Source organism: Rhododendron vialii, chromosome 2a (assembly GCF_030253575.1).
Source record: "Rhododendron vialii isolate Sample 1 chromosome 2a, ASM3025357v1".
In the NCBI taxonomy this organism is placed as follows: Eukaryota; Viridiplantae; Streptophyta; class Magnoliopsida; order Ericales; family Ericaceae; genus Rhododendron; species Rhododendron vialii.
Window position 1 is genome coordinate 22,604,524 of NC_080558.1, and position 17,476 is coordinate 22,621,999.

Sequence of the window (17,476 nt, forward strand, 5' to 3'; positions counted from 1 at the left end):
AATATTGATCTTGTTTGATAGTTCTTGATTAGTTCTATAATACCCCGTTGGCAAAATCATGAAAAACAATATGCATTGAGAGATATAAACGAAATTTGTTTCGGAGGTAGAAAGAATAAAATATTTAAAAAAATGTTGGGGAAGAGAGAGAAGAGGAGAGGAATAAGATTATTCTAATGGGAAACACCCCTAGGGGGTTAAGGAGAAACTGGGCGGGTGGTTTGGATGAGATGGATTAATGATTTTTTGCACTATTTATTTTTTTATCTTTATTCAAAAAAAATTGCATTTAGTAGTTTTGCATCAAAATTTTGAGAATTATTGATTTATCTCGATAAGAGGAATCAGAAAATCCGCAACCGAAAGACCTATTCCAATAACAGTTCCAACCTCTATGCCTCTGACCGAGCTAACTCCACGTCTAACCAAAATCGATCCGAGCCAGTCAACCATCAAAACAGCCACGTACCCTTGCCAAATTCCTTATTCCTATACATATTATCCTAGAAAGACTCATTCAAAAGGGAGTCGTCAAACCACTTCAACCAACCCCTCTTCCACAAAAGGTCCCAGCCTCGCACAACCCTAACTCCCATTGTGCCTACCACCAAATGCCTGTGTAAGGTCACGTTTTTATTTGGCAAATCCCATGACAAAAATACATTGATTTTTATCACTTATTATTGAGTTGTAGTATTTATTTTCCTTTCTAGAGTGTTTGTTTAGGAAGTGGATGGAAATCAAATATTATGTAATTGATAGGTAGGTTTTATTAAGGAAATAGATTGGAAGAAAATCATGGCTTTGATTGATTGTGGGAGTCTTTATGGAAAGAGGACAAACAGAATCAGTGGCTAAAAAATGTGGGAACATGCATCAGATTCGTGGCTCGAGCAACTCCAGTAAAGCTCTCACCGGTGCTTGAGCAACTTGACAGATGTCTTCTATCTATTTATGTGCAGCTCATTTGGGATTTCTAGGTTACCGAATATATGAGTGCAGCTCCTCCCTTGCTCCAAAACTGAGAAATACCCAATGGAGATTTTAGTTTGTCACTTGGAGTAAACATATGATTTGTTGATCATCAAACTTTCAGAATAACTCCAAGAGTTCTTTTCAAACTCTGATTCTATTGAGTGATTTATTCTTTCGGTGGATTCTGGAAGTATCTCAAAAGGCTTGAGCGATTCAAGGCAGCGGCGGTCAAGCACTAGGTGCGGTGAATGAGCGATTCGGCAATCAACCTTGGTCAACCGAGAGCGATTCTAGGTTGTAAGTATAGGTTTGTTTGTAACTGTGTAATGAGTTATAGTGCATGATTTCCTTCCGGTGGTTTTTTCCCGTTTAGGGTTTTCCATGTATATCCTGGCGTTCTTTATTTGTTTGCTTTCCATTGGTGAGACTGATTTAATTTTCAGTTGGTGGGTAATTAAAGAGATAAAATATAGCAAATCTATATACCTAGGCGATCTAGGATTTTACAGCCTGGCCACGCCAATGATGACTGTTGGAAACTCAAGCATAAGCTCCAAGATCACATCGAGGATGGGAACATTGAGAACCCACCTTCCAAGCCAAACAACGTTACCAATCCACTTCCAAAACATGCCCAAAATTCCCAAATCAACCATGTCAGCCTGGATTCCACCATGCTCAACCCAAGCCAATACATAGTGCCTTTAATTGAATCAAGACCTGTAGCCCAAATTCCCGAGGAAGGAGGAGTCCATTATGTTGAGGACATGGAATATGAATGGACCATCAAGTGGGGCGCTCTCGTGGATGGATGGGTGGAAAGGGAGGATGCTGAACTCTATGCTGAAAACCAACCCGAACCCATGGAAGAAGGAATGGGAATCTTCCAGGCCTATGACGAGTGGTTGAACCTTGATTTCATGAATGACAATGAGGATGAGCCAGAATGGGACCCAACACCCAATGAATGGCAAATGATAAAGGAAGACGACCTATTAAACTATGTCACACTACCCCTCCTTTTCATGGAATATGAGCAAGATGTTGTACATACCGAGCCAGTCCACAACCATTTGGGCAACCGCCAAAAAATCTAGAAAACCTCTGTGGGAATGATGAGTTTTGTCCTCAGAACTACATTGTTAATGACATGCTGCCGAAACCTGTCATTTGCATCCCCAACATGCCTTGCATTTCAGTCATCCAAGGCTTGTGGGAAGATGACGACGCTGTCAATCTCTGGGTAAGGGAAGAAAAATGGACCATTGTAAAGGTTGCATTAGAAGAAGGAATCATAGGAGACGAACTATGGGCCTGTGAAACCGTGGAACAGCTGGGAGAGCTTTGAATGCTGCGCGGCTAGACAAAGGAAAACGCAAAGCCGAAACTGACCTCACCGACTTGTATGATGATTATGTCAAACTCTGGGATGAAGCCTACCCGAAGCTCGTGAATCATGTGATGAGAAGCGGATGCGTTTACCAACCTTCGAATCTTCCGGCTGGAGGACCATCCCACCCGACTCAAAATGGCCTCTTTAACCCCGTGGTTCAAAGCAATGTCCCTGAGGAAGATGTCATCTAGAGACAATTGGCCAAAATCCCAGTTGTTGTTTCCATCTGGGGCTTCCTATCTCAATATCGTGCCCATCGCCAAAAGTTTATCCAAATGCTTTCACGAATGGAAATTGCGCCTGAAACCACTCCCGAGGACATGGTAGCCTTACTTACCCCTCGCCCTTCAAAGCATGTTGTTACATTCACCGAGGCAGACCTGCCAATAGAAAGAGCTGGACACAACAAGCCTCTGCACATCACTCTTAAATGCATGGGGAAATGGGTTCCAATCGTCCTCATAGATAACGGCTCATCCCTCAATGTTTGTCCTCTTCACACTACCTATTGTTTAGGATTAAAGAACAATGACTTTGCACCATAAGACCAAGGAGTCTGCACCTACGATAACACTCTTCGAAAGGTGGAATGCACTGTTATGATCAAGGTGATGGTGGAAAACTATGAGATGGGAGTGGAATTTCATGTTTTGGACATTCCTTCCTCATTCAACTTACTCTTGGGTAGGCCGTGGCTTCACCATCCCGATATCATGGCGGTACCCTCCACTCTCATCAAAAAGTCTAGCTGGGACTTGCCTCCGGCACTTCGACCATCCATGGGGACTCCGGCATTCACCCACACTACGTAGATAATGCCACTCTGTTAGAAATTGAACATGGAAAAGAGGACATCATACTAGGAGGTTTCTCTTTCGACACTGCTGGCACTATTCTAACCATCAAAGTGGATGAAGACTTCTACATTAGCTCTACGGCTATCGAAATGATGAGAAAGATGTCTTACCTTCTTGGAATGGGTCTAGGACGTAATTTGCAGGGCCCATCTGAATTCCCTACCTTTCCATCGAATCTTGGGTAGTACGGTTTGGGGTTTAACCCCGCAAAAGAGGAAGCCAAGAAAGAAAGGAGGAAAAACAATGTGCGAAGGGCACTGTTCCAAGATCCTGTCCCTATTCGCTTCGTGCCAGGAAAGGAAACCATCTATCAAGGGCATCCAGAACCGTTTTGGGATCCCGAAACGAAGGAGCAGCCTCTTGGGTTCAAGATCTTCACTGCCGACACTTGGGGAAATAAGGAGAAGCTGGAGTCACTCGTAAAGGCTTTGGCACCAAATTGGGAAGATGTTTTCAATTCAAGCAGTCTTGAGTCTCTGTTTGGGGAATTTAGTCCTGGGGATCTGGTCAAGGATGCAGAGGTGATGATGCTGGGAGATGAAGCTGTCGAAGACCCAACCTCACTCATTGTGGAAGCCATTGGAGACTATAAAAATTACACTTTCACACCTGTTGTAACTTGCACTGACACTGACTCTGACTCTGAGTCTTCCGAGACCGACACTGAGTCCTCTGAGTTTAGCTTTGAGTCAGACCTTGTGCCTCTGGGCCCTCTCCGTCGTAGTTTTTTATTTCGAGTTCGAGTCCACTGCCATGTATCCCTCTGTGGGAACCTCTGATGAAATCAATGAAGTGACTGATTACGCTTACCCCTTTATGTTTGAAATAAATTACGTCGACCTCGATGATGAAGGGAAAGAGTTCAAAGGGGACATCCCCGAAGAACCGAGATCTCTAATCGAAAGGGAAGATGCAAGGCATGCCTAGCCTATAAAAGAAAGTAAGCTCAATCAATTTGAGAGATGAGGAAAATCCCCGAACAGTTCAAATCAGTTCCGCGCTGTCTCAAGACGAATGCCAAAAATACATTAGCTTGCTTAAAGAGTTCGAAGATGTCTTCGCATGGTCCCATGCAGACATGCCCAGAATCGTTCCTGAAATCGTAGAACACCGAAATGCCCCCCTTCCCGATGCAAAGCCAGTTAAACAAAAACTGAGAAAAATGAGGCCCAATTGAGTGCTAAAGATAAAAGAGGAAGTCACAAAACATATTAATGCCGGATTTTTAATGGTAACTGAATACCCTCAATGGGTCGCAAACATTATGCCTGTCCCCAAAAAGGATGGCAAAATTAGAATCTGTGTAGACTTTAGGGACCTAAACAAAGCCAGTCCCAAAGACGACTTCCCCCTGCCTCATATTGATGTATTTGTAGATAACACTGTTAGACATGCTCTGCTTTCCTTCATGGATGGGTTTTCGAGATAGAATCAAATACTCATGGCCTCTGAGGACCGTGAGAAGACTACTTTTACCACTGAGTGGGGGCACGTACTGCTATCGGGTTATGCCATTTGGATTGAAGAATGCTGGGGCAACTTATCAAAGGGCTACAACTGCATTGCTTCATGATATGATTCACAAGGAAGTGGCGGTCTACGTTGACGACATGATTGTCAAATCCAAAGAATGGGACGGCCATCTGCCTGAACTTAGGAAGTTCTTTGAAAGGATCCGAAAGTATAGAATGCATCTCAACCTAGCTAAATGTACATTTGGGGTCATCGCAAGGAAAATGCTTGGCTTCATGATCACAGCTCGAGGTATCGAAGTAGATCCTTCCAAAATCAAAGTTATCCTTGAAATGGAACCACCACAGTCCAAGAAGGATGTACGCAGTTTCCTTAGAAAAATCCAGTTCATTAGCAGATTCATCGCCAAGTTAACCATGACTTGCGAATCGATGTTTCGCTTACTCAAAAAGGGTGTCCCCTTTAAATGGGATGAGAGGTGTCAAAAGGCCTTTGATGCAGTACGAAGGTATCTCCAAAATCCGCCTGTTTTGATGCCGCCAGTCCCAGGAAAACCTTTGATCCTTTACTTATGTGTCACCACATCCTCGATGGGGTGTATGCTAGCACGAGAAGGAGACGATGGGGTTGAGAAAGCAATTTACTACCTGAGCAAGAAGATGACTAGATGCGAAGAAAGGTACACTTCTCTAGAGAAGACATACTGGGCTCTCATGTGGGCCTCCAAAAAGCTAAGGCACTACATGTGTGGGGGGATGAAAACAATTGACGCTTCGGATCAACTGGATTGCAACGGCTTATTCGTGCCTCTTCACCGGAACCCTAGCTCGACGTCTGAACCCTAATCTGCAAAATAGACAGGGGGTGAGTGCACCTTTGCCTCTCGTGGCAAAGGCCCTCCGATGCCTTTGTTAGTATCACGTACTAGCAGTTAAACCCTAATTATCAGTAGGAAAGCAATAATAATGCAACGTATTGCGTACCTTTTACCTCTAGGTTTTCCTCATATTTATAGATTTATGGATGCTTGCTGTCCAAGCATCCTTATTGCCATAGGATTCCTAACTCGTATAGGAAACCCAGGATATCAAGGAGTCTCGTTTCCTTTATCAGTTTATGGAAAAGAGTCCTTTTAGGATTCTTTTCCTTTAAGAGCCGAACATCCCATACTCGTTGGGTATCTTTCTCAGATCCTATATTCTTGGGATCTTTATCCCTATATGAGACATGACTATTCTGGAATCTTCCAGAGTATTCTCTCTGCTCCTACTCTCGATTGGAGTTCCATCTTTGTTCGGCCGTCTCATAGCCGAACAGACGGCTTGGACCAGTTAACTCACATGTAACTGGTCCTTGAGCCCGTACAACCTTCCTGGACTATTGACTTCTCATGTCACTGGTCCATATTGCCGAACACTTGTTTAGCATGATGACTGTCCTGTCTATATTCAAACTATGGTCCCACGTACCATTTATTCGGATATCGATTGCATTGCTTTCAACCCGTGATCACTCGTATCACGTGCTAGGTTCTTTACATCATCTGTTCGGCTGTATCATAACCGAACAGTCTATTTATAGCCATGACTTCTCATATCACTGGTCCATATCGCTGTTCACCGAACTGCTCGGCGATAAGTCCAGTCGTATTTACCACGTGTTCCCAAACATCACGTGTTTGGTAACTAAATGTATCTGCTCGGGAATACCTCCCTACAATTGCTCCCCAGCTTCATGTATTTACCACTGTTCGGGGGTAATATATGACGCTTAGAAACAGAATTCTATCTAGACCAAACTCTTTTGATCCCGTGCAGTCATAATTTCAATACTTCATTGATGCCTTTTGGCGCCTCTGTCATTATACCATCTCGAGGTAATGACTCCACGTGGCATGTTTCATATGCCTAACATTAACTTCGAACTGACGTTCTATGAAACGGCGTCAGAACGGTTTCTGCTTTCCGTTACTTTTTCCTGTAACGGTGTGAGAGGAGACGTTTCGTCTCCGTCTCTCACCTTTAAACCCCTGAAAGGGCTCTTTTTGGTTTTTCATCCAAAAATATTCAAACGTTCAGTTTTTCTCTTAAAAGCTTTCTGCCATTGCCGCCGTCTGCAAACTCGATTGCATTTCAGGGAATCGTCACAATATTCTTGTAAGATTCTCGCTCTCATTCCCCTTCTTCTTCTTAGGTTTCTATCCGAGATCTCATTCTCAGATTTGGTGGGTCGTTTCTAGGGTTTCAATTCGTACCCATTCCCATCTTTTCTTCTTTTCTGAATATACTCATGGCGGATGACAACCCTCCTAGACCCAGTAAGTTTAGGAAGCTTTGTGATATCCCTGCTGCCATGGCGGCATTTAGAGAAAAATACAATATCCCTGAAAACGTAGGGCTTGAACTCGCTCCATTAGGAGCGGATAGGGATGCTGGATCGTGGGATAGAATGTGTATCCCAATCGTGTCCATTGTCGAAGGCGGGGTCCGTTTCCCCCTTCATCCACTCCTCCGCCAGATTTTAAGCTGGTACCGTCTTACACCCATGCAAGTTTCTACGAACGTTTTTAGACTGATAATGGGGACTATAGCCCTAAATGGGATTCTAGAAACCAATTTAGGAATCTGGGACATCCAGTGGTGGTATAGTATAGTACTAAACCCTGAGTATAATACTTACTACTTCAAAGTTAGGAGAGCAGAGAAGCGCTTCGTGCTCAATCTGCCAGATTCTGCTCGTGACCACGAAATCGACTTCCTCTATGTGACTGGAGCATTCGAACCTTTAGGGGAAGATGGCCAAGTGCTGGGGCTCCATTGCCCCCACATATGGGGCTATCCACGTATGCTCTTGATTTTACCCTTTTACAATTCTTCATTTACTGCTTTCTCGTAGCCTTTCCATGTACTAAATTTGTTTTGTTGATTTGAATTTTTGCAGCTGAAAACGTTAATCATCGTCCCAGACGCACCCCAAGCAACATCCGAACAGAGGACATTAACAAAGTCCTCAAATATAAAGGTGTGCCTGGTACCCGAACAGCTGGTCGGGGTCGTGACGCTGACGTGCTGCTGGGATACGATCCTGCGTACAGAGGTGTCATCGACAGGCGGCTTGCTCATCCTAGCACCAGTGCTGCCTCTACATCAACTGCTCCTCCGACCAGGAGCACAAGAGCTAACGCAGGAGTAACCGTAGCTGGTCAACTGGGTGAAATCCCAATTTCTGAAGGAATTCCGTTACCACGAGTGAGAGTTCGAAGATCCTCACGAAGTCAGGCCTCCTCTCTTCAACCCGAACAGCCAGTAGTGAATCTTGACACCAGTCAATCATCCTCTTCAGGTTATTCTCAATTTTCTCCTAACTCAAGCACCATGACACGTCAGCCTTTAAACCTCAGCTCCCTCCTCACCGTCTCTTCTCGGGGACGGGGATCTGGTCGGGTAGCTTCCACAGGGAACGCCCCCCCTGCACCCCGTCGCAACAGAGGAGGTTCGAACCGCTCCACTTCATCTCGTGAAGTGGAGACTACCATAGAGGCCAGTGATGCTCACAGAGACAAACGGCCTAGATCAGAAGACCCTACTGGTACTGCTTCTCAAGCAGACATCGAAACACATCACCCCGTTTCACCAACTACCCAAGTACTTCCTCAAACATGGACTCCTCTATTCACTAGAGGAGACCGTCCCATTCACGTCGGGGATAGTGCTAGTTCGTCGGAGACAGCACTTGCTCTGGCCCAAGGGTTGCTACTCCCTGTTGACTTACAGAAAGAGTCATTGTCTCCCCCTGATCGGCTTGTGTCCACTGGTCTCGTCAGTGGAATCAAGGTAATAAAAACTTCTCTTCTTTAAAGCTTCATCTTTATAAGTTTTAAGAAAAAAGTTACTCACGATCTGGTATTTGCTATAGTTTATCCAAAAAATGGTCGTACTGGGCCAAAAATTCCAGGAAGCTGAAGCCGAGAGGATCAGGCTTTTAAATGACAACACCAGGTTGATCCGAACAGTCACGAGATTAGAGAGAGAGAGAGATAAAGCTAAAGCTGACTTGTCTGAGACAAAGGGCAAGCTTGTGACCACGGAGGAGAGTCTGCATCAAGTCTTGGCCGAGATGGACAGCACCAAAAAGGCATCCTTTGAAGATGGTTATCAGAAGGGGTTTGACGCCACAACATCAAGTTATGTCGAGCAGATGCCTGATATTCAAGACCAAATCTGGGTTGCTTGCTGGGAGGCGTGCCTTACAAAGGCAGGAGTTGCTGAGGATTCTCCCCTATGGGTTGAGAATGATCTACCAAGTCGCCAAGTTGCAGCTCCAGCAGACGACGTTGATCAACAGATTGATGATTTTGCAGATGTTGATGAAGAAATACAAGTTGAGGCATAAAATGACGTTGTGCAATCATCTGTTCTGGAAGTGACCACTGAGATCGTTATCCCAGAGGTACAAACTGCTACTGTTGTTGATGAGGCTGATGTCCCTTCTGAGGTTCAGAACCTGGATTAAGATAATAAACAGGTAGTTTTAAAAATCATCTGGCTGGTCTTGCATGAACATAGCCTTTTTTACCCTGCGTGGTACCAGTACTATCAATACTTTACTTTTAAAATAGGTATTCGGCCCTTCGTGGCATAACTTTTATGGTTTGCTCGGCTTCCATGTTTGCTGCATCTGTTCGTATGCAATTTCAATCTAAGTATTTCGTACTGTTTAAGCATCGTTTATGTATCATTCGTTTGCATAAGTATTTCGTACTTTTTAGCAAATCTTTCACGCCTGTTTATTTTGTATTGAGTCTAAGTTTCACGTACTTAAAAACATTTGTTTCCCAGTGTCTCGTACTGTTTTAAGTTTAGTACTTTACAAGTGTATTCATACTTGTTAAGTATCACGTACTCACACAAAATCGCCTAAGTATCACGTATTTAGAACATCACACAAGTGTTTCGTACTTGTGTTTAAGTTTCACGTACTTAATGTTTTGAAAATCTTACAAGTGTTTCATACTTGAAAATTTTACAAGTATACTTGTGTCTCAGTTTCACGTACTGAACTAAATGTGGCTTACATTTAAGTCAAGCCAATATAGGTTCTCAAGTATCACGTACTTAGAACACCATATAAGTATCTCGTACTTTGAACGTCCATACAAGTATTTCGTACTTGTATTCGTTAAGTGTCACGTACTTAAAAATGTATAATGCTTTTAAGTTTCACATACTCAAAAGGTATACCCTGCTCCCCAATACGAATAAGGAGAACCAAACTCGTAGTTCGTATTTAAATACCACAACAGTTATTCGAAAGAAGTGATTGTATTCATAATCTGTAAAACGCAAGAGGGCGTTACTCGTACCCTTTGCAAAAACAATCAAAACTAGAACAAAGGAATTATATTCGTAATTCCCACACAATCACGTAGTGTAAATCCAAAACAGAATTTAATACTTCTAAACAAAGAACTTTCGTAAATTATGAACATTCCAAGGCCTCGGAATTGGATCACCATCCAGATCTGCCAGTCTATAGGCTCCGATGCCCACAATCTCAGTTACTCTATACGGGCCTTCCCAGTTGGCCCCCAGTTTGCCCTCGTTAGCCACCTTGGTGTTGCCGAGCACTTTTCGTAGCACGAGGTCCCCAACACCAAATTCTCGAGGGTGAACATGCTTGTTGTAGCTTTTCATCAGTTGTTCTTGGTAAGAAGCAAGATGTACCAAGGCTTTTTCTCTCCTCTCCTCGGCAAGGTCAAGCTCGATTTGAAGGGCCTTGTCATTGCCTCCACTTTCAACCAAAACGGTCCTGTTGGTCGGCAGGCCTACCTCCAGAGGTATGACAGCCTCTGTTCCATAGGCCAATGAATAGGGGGTCTCTCCCGTAGACCTCCTAGGCGTTGTTCGATGAGCCCACAGGACCAATGGTAACTCGTCAGGCCACTTTCCCTTAGCTTTGTCCAGCCTCTTCTTTATCCCATCTAGGATAGTTTTATTAGATGCCTCTGCTTGCCCATTACTCTGAGGGTAGGCTGGGGTGGAATAAAAATTTCTTATTCCATATTGGGCACAAAAAGCCTTGAATTTCTTCTGGAATTGGGATCCATTGTCTGTAATCAATGAATAAGGGACCCCAAAACGAGTGATGATGTTTTTCCACACGAACCTTTCTATCATAGGCTCAGTGATTTTGGCCAGTGGTTCTGCCTCAATCCACTTTGTAAAATAGTCAGTTGCAACAAGCAGGAATTTTCGATTCCCAGTTGCTTTGTGCAATGGACCCACGATATCCATCCCCCATTGAGCAAAAGGCCAGGGACTTGTTAATGGCACCAGATCTTCAGCGGGTGTTCGAATCATTGGTGAGAACTTTTGACACTTCTCACAAATCTTTACATACACCTTTGCATCTTCTTGCATGTGTGGCCACCAGTAGCCTTGAGTAATTGCTCGGTGGGCAATAGATCTGCCTCCAGCATGGCTCCCACATGTTCCCTCGTGGATTTCATGAAGGAATTTCTGTACCATCTCAGGATGTACACATAGCAAATAGGGACCCGTAAAGGATTTCCTATACAACTTACCCTCTGGGGACAGCCAAAACCTAGCAGATTTGACTCTTATCTTGTGGGCCTCCTTTTTATCAGAAGGGAGTATCTCGTCTCGTAAGAACTCCATTATTGGGTCCATCCAACTTGGTCCTTGGTTCACGTCCAAGACCAAGTCTACACTCCTCCCAATGCTCGGCTCGTTGAGGTATTCTACTGCCACCCTTCTTTTAAACTCTGTTGGTACTGCTGCAGCCAACCAAGCTAAAGAATCTGCATGAGCATTCTGTCCAGAACTTATTTGCTCAATATATACCCTCTCGAAAGTATCAAGCAAGTCTTTTGCTGCCTGCACGTAGGCTACCATCTTTTCATTCCGAGTCTCGTACTCTCCGGACAGCTGATTCACAACAAGCTGGGAATCACAATACACCCTGACCCGTTCTGCTTTAAGGGTCTTTGCACTTCTTAACCCAGCCAAGAGTGCTTCATATTCAGCCACATTATTCGATGCACTGAATCCAAGCCGAACAGAGAGTTCAATGAGAACTCCTTGAGGAGGAAAGAGGACAACTCCAATTCCAGAACCAGTATTGCACGCTGATCCATCAACGAATAACTTCCATTCTTTGGGATCCTGTTCGGCTACGGGTTGATCCTTCAAGGATGATGTCTTAGCTGCCTGTTCCTTTCTCGTAGGAGGCAAAGGAGCAACAGTGGGGGAAAACTCTGCCACAAAATCGGCCAACACTTGGCCTTTAATTGCTGTGCGTGGCTGGTACTCGAGATCATACTGACTTAACTCTACGGACCATGTCGAGATCCGTCCTGAGAAATCCGCCTTTCGAAGCAGTGATTTTAATGGATACTCAGTATAAACCACAACCTTATGGCTTTGGAAGTAGTGTGGCAATTTCCTGGTTGCTGTCCTAAGTGCCAGGACAAGTTTTTCTAAAGGCAGATATCTTGTCTCTGCACTCAACAACGTCTTGCTAACATAATAGATGGGGATTTGTTCGATCCCCAAGTCCCTTAACAAGACTGCACTTACTGCATGCTCGGAAACAGCTAAGTACAGAATTAAAGACTCACCAGGCTGTGGAGTTGACAACAGTGGGGGCTCGGCCAGGTACTTCTTCAGGTCCTGGAAAGCTTGTTCACATTCTGCTCCCCATTCAAATCCCTCCCTTTTTTTTAATAACTGAAAAAAGGGTCTGCATTTGTCGCTTGACCTGCTGATGAATCTGTTAAGTGCTGCTGCCATTCCAGTCAGTCTCTGGACTTCCTTGGTAGTTTTGGGACTCTGTAGTCTTTGTAAGGCATCAATCTGATCGGGATTTGCCTCTATCCCTCTCAAAGTTACCAAATGGCCCAGGAATTTTCCTGAACCAACCCCAAACGCACACTTCGAGGCGTTGAGTTTCAGCTTATACTTCCTCAGGATTTCGAACACTTCCCTCAGATCAGAAATATGCCCTCCCTTTTCTCGACTCTTTACCACCATATCATCTATGTAAACTTCCAAAGTCTTCCCGATGAGCTTCTTGAACATAATGGTTGCAAGTCTTTGGTATGTAGCCCCAGCATTCCTTAGTCCAAAGGGCATAACACTGTAACAGTATAACCCTCGTGGTGTGATGAACGAAGTCTTCTCTTGATCAGGTTCAAACATAGCAATCTGATGATATCCTCGATATGCATCGAGAAAACTCATTCGCTCGTAACCAGAGGTTGCATCAACCAATTGGTCAATCCTAGGCAAAGGAAAACTGTCCTTAGGGCATGCTTTGTTTAGGTCTGTGAAGTCCACACAGACACGCCACTTCCCATTCTTCTTCTTTACCACAACAGTGTTGGATAACCACTCTGGGTAATAGACTTCACGTATTGCCTTGGCCTCCAACAAACGATCGACCTCTTCAATCACTGCATCTACATGCTGTACGGCAGCCCTTCGTTTTTTCTGAATGATTGGCTTATGTTGAGGGTCAATGTTTAAATGATGACAGATCACGTCTGCATCCACCCCAGGCATTTCCTCTGGCACCCATGCAAAAACATCAATATATTCTTTTAGAAATCTTACCGACTCAGCTTTTTCGTCTGCTGGTAATGATTTCCCAATCAAAAAATATCTTTCAGGATCAATCTCGTTGATCTGAATCTTCTCCAGGCCCTCAACTACTTTTTCAGCCGGGCTTCTGCCAACATCCTCGATGGTTGGTTGATCTGGTACTTCTAGTGTGTGAACATGGTGGACCTTCGGGGCTGTTTTGATGATGGAAATCAAGCATTGCTGTGCCACCTTCTGGTTTCCTTTAAGGACTTCAATCCCATTTGATCCTGGAAATTTCACCATCTGGTGATAAGTCGAGGAGACTGCTCTCATTTTGTGCAACCACGTCCTCCCTATAATCGCGTTATAGGAAGATGGGACATCGACTACCAAAAAGTCTGTTCTTAATACTACTGACCCAGCCCGAACAGGTAGAGTCACTCTTCCCAGGGGCCAAACTGCTCCTGCACCGAACCCAATTAGAGGTGTTGTTGATTGTTCCAAGTCCGATTGGGCCAGGCCCAGCTTCTTGAATGCATCATAGTACAACACCTCTGTACAGCTCCCCAAATCCACTAGAATTCTTTCGATGTCGTATTCCCCAACTCGTAGGGTCACGACCAATGCATCATTGTGGGGTATTTGGACCTCCGCCAAATCATCGTCACTGAATGCCATGCTCTCGTTGCATGCATTAGTCTCTCGCCCTCTCTTGTTTCCCAACCGCATCACGTGCTGATCATGCTTGACTTGTCTTTGCAACAGCCTCACCTCACTCCTCGTATAAGGTGCAGCCAGTCCATGTATCATATGGATCACGCCTTTAGGGTGCTGCTCGTAACCCAGTTCCATGGCCTTCCCTTTCTCTTTAGGGTCCTCCTGGATAAACTCCTTGAGATAGTCCCGAGAGACCAAATCATCAAGGGGCCTCTTGTATACCTCACAATCCTCGGTCATATGGCCCCAATCCTTGTGATAACTGCAGTGCTGATTCGTAGCACGTTTTGCATCTTTGTCTCTGCCTAGACTTGGGGGCCATTTGAAATATGGCTGATTCTTTATTCGATAAAGAATCCTGTATATTGGCTCCTTCCAAACCGTAGTGATAGAGAAGAAGGACTTGGGGTCAGGAGTTTGCTTGTCCTTGTATGGCTCTTTCTTAGCCTGCCCGTACTCCCTTCTGTCTTTGTAAGACTTGGGTTCAGGCTTATCCACCTTTTTGGCAGGTGCCTTCTGCTGTTCGGCAACCGTCCTGCCATCCTCACGAGTATGTCATCCTCCATTCTGGCATGTTGCTCTATCCGTTCCATCAATTTAGCCAAGGTGGCTCCTGGATGTTTATTCAATGAACGGCGCAGCTCTCCCCGAACAGGCAAACCAGTTTTTAACGTAGCAATTGCATACTCTTCACTGCAACTTTCAATCTCGTTAAAAGTTTCCCAGTACTTCTTTGCATAATCCCTGATCTGCTCGTTCTCCTCCTGCTTCATGGTGGAAAGACTCTCAAAAGTTTTTGGGGCCTTTCTGCTCGTTAAGAACCGAGCAGTGAATTCTTCTGCCAACTGCCTCCATCCTCGTATGGATCGTGGGGCCAACTTATGAAACCAAGATAAAGCCACCTTGCCAAGACTGGAGGGAAACATCTTGCACAAGATGGAATCATCCCCCTCATGCATAAACATGGCCTGTTGGTAATGCTGTATGTGAGCTACGGGATCCGTATTTGTCTCGTAAAGTACGAACGCACCGTGCTTCACTCTGCTCGGCAACCTTGCTTCTTGTAGCCTCTTTGTAAAGGGAGAGGCTGCAATATTACTCAGGGCCTTGCGTGCTGCTTCTCGTGCAGTCACTGTCCCATCCTCTTGCTCCTTTGACTTGTGGGCCGAAGCCTTGACCCAATCAGCATCAGGTCTCTCGTACCTGTCTCGATGATGCTTTCTCGTGTCCTCTTCCTCGGGGGTAGAACTCCGGTCTCTGCTCCTCCTTTTTCGTGAAGAAGTCTTTCTCTCCGGTGTTCGGCTTCTACTTTTTCTTCCCCTTTTTCGTGGAGAAGCTTCGTGACGCCCTCTAACAGGACTTCTGCTCCTTCTTCCTCGTGAAGGATCCTTTCTGTATTGTACCATAGCATACCTACTGCCTCTAGAATTTCCTCGAGACAGGCCAGAATCCTCCGGATGCTCCCTAATTCTTTCCAATTCTCTGATCTCATGCTCTCGTTTTTTAATCAGACGAGCATACACCTCGACTTCTTGCCTCTTCCTATCAAGAACGTCGTCACTATGGTGCACACTCCTGGAGTGCGCGATCGATTCATCCCTTTGATGGGATTTACTCCTTCTCGTGGATCTCGAAGCCGTCTCTCCATCTCCTCTATTTTTGGAGTTATGATGCACGGTAAGGGGGCGGTCCTTACTCGTGTTCCTTCTGTGCCCACCCTGGGGCTTTCTCGGAGCCCCAGGTGGTGATTTGTCCCTTCCCTCATCTAACACATCTTTTAGTTCATGCGGCGTTGCTGGAGTTACTTCCACCATGGTCGTATTTCAAAAGGGAATTCTTTCGTTTCCCACAGACGGCGCCAATTGTAGGGGGATGAAAACAATTGACGCTTCGGATCAACTGGATTGCAACGGCTTATTCGTGCCTCTTCACCGGAACCCTAGCTCGACGTCTGAACCCTAATCTGCAAAATAGACAGGGGGTGAGTGCACCTTTGCCTCTCGTGGCAAAGGCCCTCCGATGCCTTTGTTAGTATCACGTACTAGCAGTTAAACCCTAATTATCAGTAGGAAAGCAATAATAATGCAACGTATTGCGTACCTTTTACCTCTAGGTTTTCCTCATATTTATAGATTTATGGATGCTTGCTGTCCAAGCATCCTTATTGCCATAGGATTCCTAACTCGTATAGGAAACCCAGGATATCAAGGAGTCTCGTTTCCTTTATCAGTTTATGGAAAAGAGTCCTTTTAGGATTCTTTTCCTTTAAGAGCCGAACATCCCATACTCGTTGGGTATCTTTCTCAGATCCTATATTCTTGGGATCTTTATCCCTATATGAGACATGACTATTCTGGAATCTTCCAGAGTATTCTCTCTGCTCCTACTCTCGATTGGAGTTCCATCTTTGTTCGGCCGTCTCATAGCCGAACAGACGGCTTGGACCAGTTAACTCACATGTAACTGGTCCTTGAGCCCGTACAACCTTCCTGGACTATTGACTTCTCATGTCACTGGTCCATATTGCCGAACACTTGTTTAGCATGATGACTGTCCTGTCTATATTCAAACTATGGTCCCACGTACCATTTATTCGGATATCGATTGCATTGCTTTCAACCCGTGATCACTCGTATCACGTGCTAGGTTCTTTACATCATCTGTTCGGCTGTATCATAACCGAACAGTCTATTTATAGCCATGACTTCTCATATCACTGGTCCATATCGCTGTTCACCGAACTGCTCGGCGATAAGTCCAGTCGTATTTACCACGTGTTCCCAAACATCACGTGTTTGGTAACTAAATGTATCTGCTCGGGAATACCTCCCTACAACATGCTCGCTTACTTAGTGGTGTTGATTTCTCGAATAGACCCTCTCAAATATTTATTCAAGAAACCCGCACTCACAGGCAAGCTAGCACATTGGTTGCTCTTGCTAGCAGAATTCGAACTCAAGTATGTCACGAGAAAATCGATCAAGGGAAGGGCGATCGCGAAATTCTTAGCGGATCACCCAATCGAAGAACCGGAAGACGTCGAATTCAAGTTCCCTGACGAAGATGTGATGACCGTGGAAGATGACACGTGGAAACTGTATTTCGACGGGGCTGCCAACAAAAGGGATACGGGGTTGGAGCATTGCTAATATCGCCGGAAGGTGTAGACACCTCCCAAACGGGGCATTGCCATACAGATGATCCTCTTTGATTGGATTCCACTTCATAGACTAAGATTGTGGACATTCCCATGGCTAAGAATATCTCCACACGATAGCAGTCATCATCAAAATAGAGTTGCCACCTAGTTTATAAAAACTAGGGAAAACAGATAGAGATTCCGGGTACGGGAGCCAAATATACAATAAGGGGAAGGTGTTAGGCACCCTCTTTGCCCAGTCGTGAGACTGGCCCATAATCAATCAACATACAGTTATTACTTGCTATATTTAATTCTA